This window comes from Palaemon carinicauda, chromosome 15 (assembly GCF_036898095.1).
Source record: "Palaemon carinicauda isolate YSFRI2023 chromosome 15, ASM3689809v2, whole genome shotgun sequence".
In the NCBI taxonomy this organism is placed as follows: Eukaryota; Metazoa; Arthropoda; class Malacostraca; order Decapoda; family Palaemonidae; genus Palaemon; species Palaemon carinicauda.
Genome location: NC_090739.1, coordinates 38,635,232 through 38,644,643, shown reverse-complemented (window position 1 = coordinate 38,644,643; position 9,412 = coordinate 38,635,232). Strand labels below are relative to the sequence as shown.

The 9,412-nt window shown below is 33.6% G+C and overlaps 1 protein-coding gene across 2 annotated transcripts in view; it reads left to right on the top strand.

Annotated features, from left to right (window-relative positions):
- Positions 1–212: 212 nt before the first annotated feature.
- The window catches only part of LOC137654569 (uncharacterized), a 30,720-nt gene continuing 21,520 nt past the window's right edge, over positions 213–9,412 (top strand). The window contains exon 1 of one of the 2 annotated variants that reach the window (XM_068388313.1): positions 213–358. The gene's annotated coding sequence lies outside the window, so the exon portion shown is untranslated. The remainder of the gene's footprint in view (positions 359–9,412) is intronic. The other variant, XM_068388314.1, reaches the window with a different exon arrangement.

Here is a 9,412-nt window from a genome sequence, read left to right as displayed (position 1 = left end):
GTGTGTGTGTGTGTGTGTGTTTCCTTAGGTTAAATTTTATAAGACTAGAAATATTGTAAAAATAATTTAGATTGTGAGATGAGTTTTGCTCATGTCAATAAAGCGTAACTACTTATTAACAGCACACAAATTATATAACATCTGTGATTTCGAACTTTTGGCCGTTACCAGTTGTTTCCAATAAGGATCGTTTTCTTCTTCAATAGTAGTTAAGCAGTTTTGCCGAGTTAGCTGGGAATAAATACGTGTGTTGGTGTTACCCGTAATTTTCGCTACAGGAGTGCGTTCTTGTCAGTGACCATCTAGTTGTGCTCTATTGCCGTCCAAACTCCAAACACGTACACCAATCTTCTTAAAGGTATTTGGTTACTTCAGCGTTTAATTGTGAAGATATAGGTTTCATAAAAACTGTTTATTTTTAGAGGTACGAAAAATGGGCAGACCTTTCTGGAATGGTCGAACTTGATTGGAATGCCTTTTTAAATGTACGTAACCGATGGGTTGTCATTGATATCATGTCCATCTTCGACTTTGTAGTCAAATTTTGATTTACTTGTACCATTGAATATTAAATAGTGCTTGATATTCAATAATGTTAACTGTATGACTGTGTAATAGAAAGTTATTTCGTTTTTATTATCGAGTCTTACAGTTATCTGATGTCGTATGTGTATCCTGTAGTTTTCTACATTCGTATGTCGTATGTGTATCCTGTAGTTTTCTACATTCGTTTCTGGACCATGTAACCTAAGTGAATGTTTCTTAAATGTTAAACCTAAATGAGTTATATTTTCCTTATTTTGCATTTTAGTGTTTAAATCTATTTTCATGACATTTCATTTTAGGATTCGACCTCTTCAGAGAAAATTTGAATGGTTTGTTCATATCAACGACGAGGCCTTTTATATACTTATATTCTAGGACACTAGCGAACATTTCTGGTGGTATTTCAATTACTAATGTTGGTTTATGACTTTACATTAATTGGGATTTGGTTAATTATCCCCCCCTACCGTTCACTGCAGCATTTATATGTTCTGTATTAAAATTAATCACATTTTCCATGGTGATTCCCTAGGTGCAAATTTAAAATTTTATGTTTTAAAGAGTAAAATGTTAAAAGTTTTAGTAAAGGAAAAATCTTACGTACTTTGCTTTTCTTATGTTCTAACTTTTCTTATTGAAAGCAGCATCTAAATTCAAGCTAATTCCCCTATATAAAAACTTCCTCTCGGTTGTTTCTCGGTCACTAATAAATTCGGCAATAATTCATTTAGAATAATAAAATCAATATTCCTCATATTTTTACCCAAAAGACCTTTGCCCTTCGTGTCCCACCCAGTCAACTACCAATTCTCCTTAAAAGGTCTTTGACGCGACGCCTCATACCCACTCAGAAAGCCCCTCTAACCCAAGCCGCCGAATTAAATTTGGTCGTCTTTCCCACACAATCGATTACCATTAACGTTAGGTGCCAAAGAGCTCTTCCTCCAATTTGCCAAGTGTGGGTACACAATTTGACTGTCCTACAGTATACTGGGGTCTCTTCTCTCTCGACGCGTGATTGTTTTCTTCATTATTACTAGATCTACAGACTGCAAGTGCTCAGACTTTAATAATTCCCATATCAATAGATGAATATGCATAAAAAAAACACTGTAGAATTACATTTTTAACATCTTTGGGTTCAAACCTGTTTTTCTTACAGATTTGACTTACTATTTTATGGCTAGTGTCTTTTAACTAAATAATTTTTCTTAAATGATATATAAACCGGTTAAATAGCAATTCAGTTCTTAAACTGAATTAAGACTTTATATTCCCAAATTCATTAGGGAGCTATACTCTTGGAATGTTTCAAGGTAACATCAGCTCTTTTCCTAATCAAAGGAATTTAATCAAGTTGTTAAGACTGTTGACACCATTAGTGTTCGTGGTTTTTTTTTCCCACAAGTTTTGTTAAAAAGAAACTAAAACGAAGAAAGTGGGTTATTGTTTTCTATTTAGCCTACCATAACAAATCTACTAGTCCTGTTCGCCAGAAACTTTTATTCTAAAATATCTGTCTTCTGGATACTACAAAGATATATAGAATATTACTCTCACTGACAGTCTCAAATCAAAGTCCTATAACCCTGTATATCTATTTCAAACCTTGATAGCAAATAGTTAAAATTCCTTCAACCGTATGCTCGAGCCATACCTGGGAAGGAGACCTTCCTTCCTGAAATAAAGTTGATGGGCTAATATTGTTATCACGCGCTTAAACACGATTCTGACTATTTATCTTCTATTGCTTCTGCTCTTCCTCGTTTACTTTGAGGTCCACTTTCTATCTGGGTGCCTATTTTATTAATAGGTTTCTTGATGGGCTTTTGAATATATATGAATCATTTTATTTATATCTTTCTAAATATTGTCAAAGTCTTGCAACTGTTTACTTCCCCGAACAATTAAAAAATATTTGGATTCTGTGTATTAGAAAATGTCCTTCCAATATCTTGGCTGCATTTTAGTTCGTCAATCTGAATCCTTCTGTGTTCCGACATTTGGATGTCACTTGATATATAAAACTGAGAGCCTCTTTTTCATTTTTATGCTTTCCATTGAAGTGCAGGTCAAACATATTTTTTCATTCGGAACATATTTGAGTATATCTCTTAGAAGTTAAAATTTTGTGGGTGTAGTAACAAACAAAATGGAAGTTTTTATTATATTTTGCTGCATTAAAAAAAATCTTCATTGAGCAAGTTATCAGATACATTGATTCCAAAGGTATGTACAACGATTTTCAAACCTCCATATATAAAAGGCCCTCCCCCGGGAAATGGTGCTGTCAATGCACCTCATGGGGTTCACTGTATAGTTTACTGTTTAGAATCTGATTAGATGTGATAGGCTCTCCATTGATAATCGTTCGGAGTTTTCAGTCATATTTGCATTTTGTTGTTCAAGGGTTATTTTTTTACTCTACATCCAGTAATCGTAATTCTAGTTTTTAAATTTTGTGAACAGATGCTGGTATTCAGAACAGATAAGAGATCACTTGAAAATAGAATCTGCAAGATAATTTCCTTAATTCGTGACTTTTCCGGAAATCCTGTGAACTGCTGTTTTTGAAAGAAAGCTAAAGGGCTAACCTTTGTTAGTAAAGAAATAAAATCAGTATGTTCCATTTTTTTGTTTTTTCTACTCCCCGAAAGTAACCGTGTAATTTCTCTCCATATATTACTTTCCGAATGACCCCCTTACAACTTCTCCACCCTTGAAGTACTAAGGAATTATACACATGGAAGAAAGTTTTCCCTCGAGGTACGCAGCCAAGATTTACTCAGTTATGAGGAGTTTTCAAGAGTGTTCATGTTTTTCTTTAGGTTTTCTTTTGTAGTTTGTATGTCTAGGAAAAGAAATTACGGACTATGTTTTTCTTTTTTTTAAGTAGACAGTCTGTTTGTTTATTTAAGTACTAGGTGTATATTGCTTAAAAAGAAATTTATTGCTGTTTATTACCGAAGTTTTTTTTTTCTTTGGCCATCCACAGTGTTTAGAAGTTAGCTTTTATTGATAGCGTATAATGGTATATATCGACAAGCATAAGTTTTACAATACACTTTTTACTTGCTTGCTTGTTTTGGGTTTAAATCCAACCCTCCACTGAAGTAGAGTGAACTACTTCTCGGGCGGGTCCATATTAATCATCTAACGAAACATTTTCATTAACTTGTACAATTCTTTGATTGTAGCATCTTCCAAATCATATGATCTTGTGAAAAATAATGTCTTTAGTTTCTTCTTAAATTCAATTTCTCCCTTTAGGTCCTTCATTTCAGTTGGCAGTTTATTATAATGTCTAGGCGCACAGTAGCTAAAAGCCCTTTCACCAAATTTACTATTTGTACTTGGTTCAGATAGCCTATGTTTGTCACTCGTGTCTTATGTTAAAATTTGTTTCTAGTTTGTTCAGGCATTCTTTTAAATATTTTGGTTCATTTTCGTTCAGTATCTTAAACGTTTGTAAGAGTAGCTTGTATTCAATTGACACTTTAGGCTCTGAGAAAGGACAAAAGTCTTTGTTTGACATAAGATCCCCACGTCACTTCAGTGTTGAGTTCCGTAAGATTGCGATTAAGTAAATTAGTCATGCAAACACTGGCAATTAGAACTAAATAAATACGTTCATTGGTTTAAGCTTGACCGGGGTGGGAATGCTCTTTTAAGCTACCTTTTGTCTGTTATATTGTTAAGCTCATTTGCACACGAGCGTAGAAGTGATGGTTGGTTCATAATGTCTAAACCGAGAAAGACTAATTGTTTAAGTCTACTTCCCGAACTCTTAAAATCTAAAGAAAATATTAGAACGTTTATTCAGTCTTTGGGATATTAAACATGCTACCTAAACGTATGCAAAATTAAGATTAATAATGCTTTGCGTATAAGAAGTTTATCTATTAACTCGTGAGATTCATGACCATATATATAAAGTAATTTGGATTTCATGGGCATGTTTACCCTTCGTTGAGAAGTTAACACGGGATGTAATTGCATTGCAATATTAGTTTTGGTTTTCTTTGAACCAAAATCTTTTCACAAGAATTATGTATACTGCACATAAGGGTTTCTCCTAAAATTTAATAGCAAAGATGATCAACCTTAGATTAGCAGTAACTTAGACAGCATAAAACACGTGAGAACTGGTTCATCTTGAACGGGTAATTGCCTTTAGTCCCTCTTCATGGCAAATGGGGAAATTAATAATCTATGAATTTATTGTACACAGGATATGCATACATATATATATATATATATATATATATATATATATATATATATATATATATATATATATATATATATATATATATATAAAAAGCTTATATTTAAAATAGTAAATAGTCATGAATAATCCATAATTTTCTAGTCTAAAATGGTTCAGGTGCCTAGTTTTTCTTTGAACTAGTCACTATGACTTAATTCGAATATCTTGGTCGGATCAGTGACCTAGCCATCTCTCTCTCTCTCTCTCTCTCTCTCTCTCTCTCTCTCTCTCTCTCTCTCTCTCTCTCTCTCTCTTCGTTGAGACCAAGAAGTCTGTTTTCTTATCTGAAAGGCTGTAAGTTAAATTATTAATGTCGAGGTACCTCATCTTACTCTGTGGGGATCATTAATAGTTTGTTCTCCACTACTTTTTCAATTAACCAACCATATCTTTTTATTTTTTTTTTACCAATGTGAGAGCGTATTGAACATGATAGCAAAAATGTTTTCAGGATTGCCTCGCATTTTGCTTTATTTTTCATAGTATCTATTCTAGTAGTTTGACAAGATCATTGGGTTACCTTCTATATTCATTAACCTTTACATTAGAATAAAATTAAGTTTAGTGTGGGCCTGTTCCAAGATCTTATTTATTAGATAATGCTAAAAGAGTAAAAAAAAAAAAAATTCTGTCGCTCCTTAACCACAAACAGATATAAAAGCAAATGATACTAAGGAAACTAAATGCCCTCCAGTTATAGGTCGCTGTAATGGAATGATAATACCAACGTAAATTGTAGCTTCGACCAAGGTGATTACCAGGGTTACAAGCCCTGGTCAAGACTGTGGGATGTCCTTTCCAAAGATAACGGTACCCTACTTCATGTAGGAAATCTGTTCATCTATATATTTGACAAGACGCAGAAGTTGGCTATATTAGAATTTTTTTTATTTCATTTATGATGTTTATTCCCTTTTTTATTCGATACTTTGGTAATTTTATTTTCAACATATATCAATTTCAGTGGCGATACTTTCACAAAATATCTTTTCACAGATCATAAGATAATGACAAGAAAATCTATTAAAGTAAAGGGCAAATGATTGATTACAGAAATAATTTGCTTTTATGGTTTAAGATTTCTGGAAATGCTTTTTATATATATTTCAGACACTGGTGTCTGTGAGATATCATGAGAATCTTAATTTTCAAAGGCATGACGACCATAAGTTGGTCTCTATTTATAATTTTAATTCAGGTCCCATCTCTCGAGGTGCACAGTACGAATCTCCAAATCTCCTCGCAGCGTCGTCGCTTCGATCCCTATCTGTACTCGTTATTAATCCCCTCAACACACAGTACCTCTGAACCCTTGGCAGTTATGTCCAAGGTCTATAGACCTTGGTTATGTCTTGCTATTCAACCGCTGTCGTCTTTAGCCTGATGCTGCTCTGCGCAAATTAGCATTCCTATTTCCAGCTCTGGATGTTGTGGACTAAACTTCCATCCAAACACATGTCAACAACACCGTTCTACTGCATGGAAATCCCTTGCAACTAATCCTGTTAGGGAACAGACGTGCATACCGGACGGAAATGCTTCTTTTGACATTCTTAACTGTTTAAGGTGAGCAGCACCATTTTAACATTTGTGACTGAGTCATCAGTCATCGTCCGATATTCATTGAGCCGGACTGACGAATGGCCAACTTCCCTCTAGAATACGGTTAGGCATAATGTCAAGGTTTGTGAAAACCATATTGAAGGGGAATGTTATTTTCTCTATCTCCCCATTACGCAAGGAAAATGTAAAATGAGTCGTGCTACTAAATGAATCTCAGACTTTAGTACCATAATTCTATTGAAAAACAATTTATTCATTATTATTCTTAACTAATTAACGTTTGACTCCTACCATGGTCTGAGTGAATGCAATAGTATTTCAGCTGGCCTAAACAAAAACCAATCTTAAGTCTCTCTATCAAACTCTTATTTATGTGCATGCGTGTTTACTCATAAGCCTCCAGACACTAGTTCCCTCGAGATACAACCGGACCCAGAGTCAAGGTCAACAACCATCACTTCCGTACGCCTTTCTCTGCCCGATGAGCTAACTGTAATGTTCACCCCATATTACTTTAGATAAAAGTTGGAATACGATCTTGGAACTAAATGGCAGAGTAACAATCTTTTTGTTTCTATCAAGGTGTCTTGATTGTGCAGTTTGTCTACTGCATAATTAAACCACCAAGGTTAGTTAAACCCATTGATTCTGGAGCATTAAACAAAAAAAAAAAAGGTTTATTATGAAGGGATAATGCTAGATACGCGTCTTAAATATCCTACAATGTAACTAAAATTCGTGAAAAGATAATTTTAAGCAGTTAACTTAAATATTGAGTCTAGTTACCTGATACCATCTTAAAGCACTTATAATGCAAATGAAAATCATAAGCAGAAAGAATGACACAACTAGAGGGGGAGATTTAATGTAGTTGATTACTTGGAAATACACCCAGTATAGGATAACCTTTATTAATACTTCCAGTATAACATATTTAGTTTTCTAGATTTAACCCTTATGATTATCCTTTTCTTGTGCCACATAGATAACCTGTTCTACAGAAGTGGAAAAATCATATAGGTCACTATCCCTGCAGCCTTCTAAACACTAAGAATATATGAATATCTGTAGAATATGAATAAATTCCTTTCATAATGGCCAAGTCTAATGAATTTTGACTTGAAACAACCCACCATCTCGTCAGGAATTTCAGAATGGCAAAGTTCATCAATGGATGCTTGAGCTGTGAGCTTACAACTTGACTCCAAAGTTGTCCGGAGCATGAACTTACAAAAATTACAGAATTATAATGATTTTTTGTAATGGATACAAAATCATTATTTGCCTATGCAAGTCAAACGTTTCAACCTGCTTTTATGAGCTTGTGGCTAATTAAGATTCCAGTCACTATATACAAGCTTTAAAACGTGCTGGTGGTTTTTATAAGCATTGTCGCCATATATAAAAAAAAGACTATAGAGGCTTTAATGTTTTCAAAGCTACTCCGGTTTACCTTGATTCCAACATCCCTTCTCGAATTGTCCATTAAGAATCTTGAAGGGGATGTTCCCTTGACCTTGTGGTGTTGTTCAGTAGCTGAGTAAGACTTCGTGAAGGACACCAGAACCAGTCTCTCTTTACTCATCTTCTGACCATGGGCTCTTGATTTATCCCCTTTCATTGACAACCTTGCATTGCAGACGAAGGTAAATAAACTGTCCACGGAAATAGTATTTTGAAATATTTAAATGACTTTTAATAACTTTTTATATTTGTATGCTTAAAATGTTTGTTCATAACAGTTTTTTTTTTTTTTACTAAATGTCGATTCCCTCTTACTTTAATGTATAAAATTTAGTTACATTAGCCAGAAAATATTTATGGATATGTTTTATTTGATTTTAACTTAGTTTGGTTGTTCTAGTTTGACTCTCGTCGTCCCGTCTGACGCATTGTGTGCATAAAGTTCTTATTTTGATGGAAAATTAAAGACTAATAAAGGGGAAAGAAAATAACAAAATCTAAATACTTAGAATTCCACACCTATTAACAGAATACCCTTTGACTATTAGGTCCTGCCTAATAGATCCTAATGTTAAATGCATCACATGTTAATCATATGTTAGCCTTAAACCCGGTCATTCTATCATATTAAAGAGTCTATCTACAATAAATTGTGCAAGTGGCATTTCAGAGGATTAAAAACGGTATTAGCATTTTTTTTTTTTTTTTAAACTGGCTTCTTTCAAGTTTGCTGGTCTTTTTGCATAGGCTGAGTTAACAATGATAAATCGTGATTTAAACAAAATGCTATGAATATTTTTCACTTTAATATGATGAATCAGTCATTTGTTCTGTTAACTAATATTAAATGGCGACAAGCTACTGTAAAAGTAGTTGGTATGGCCAAATTAGTCTCTCTTCTAACATTTTCTCTTTGTAATAGTTACAAGAGGGTAGCTTTCGTGTAAAGGAGGAACATGAACTCCAAAGGAACTTTTGGCCAAGGCTAAAACTCCCTAATGGTAAATGTTTGGCAGACACACTTGCTCTGCTATATCAAGTTTATCATCTTGGATACAGAAAGATAAAAATATAAACAACCTCTTGACTCCATCGTTTATTTAACCAAAATTACATAGAAAAAGAGGGAAAATAACGCTGTATTGCTAAGAAATCAAACTTGGATGGTAAAAATTAAATTGACTCCATCGTTTATTTAACCAAAATTACATAGAAAAAGAGGGAAAATAACGCTGTATTGCTAAGAAATCAAACTTGGATGGTAAAGATTAAATTGATATGTGATTGGTTGTCTTTCTTTAGATTATCATTGTTTTATAGTTATATAGTGAAAATGTTGAAATACCTTAGTTACGTAAAAGCCTTAATGCTCAACAATACTTGCGACGTCGCAAGTATGGTGTAAATCTTGTAATGTATATTCTGTTGAAATACATTTATTAATGTGTCTGAGATTGATCATTTACTTTTTAGGTTCAATGTTTCTTTTTTCATAAGACAGTAAAAACTTTTCAACTTTGATATACAGAATTTTGTTCAGATATGCAAACCAGTTCTTCCTTCATACGA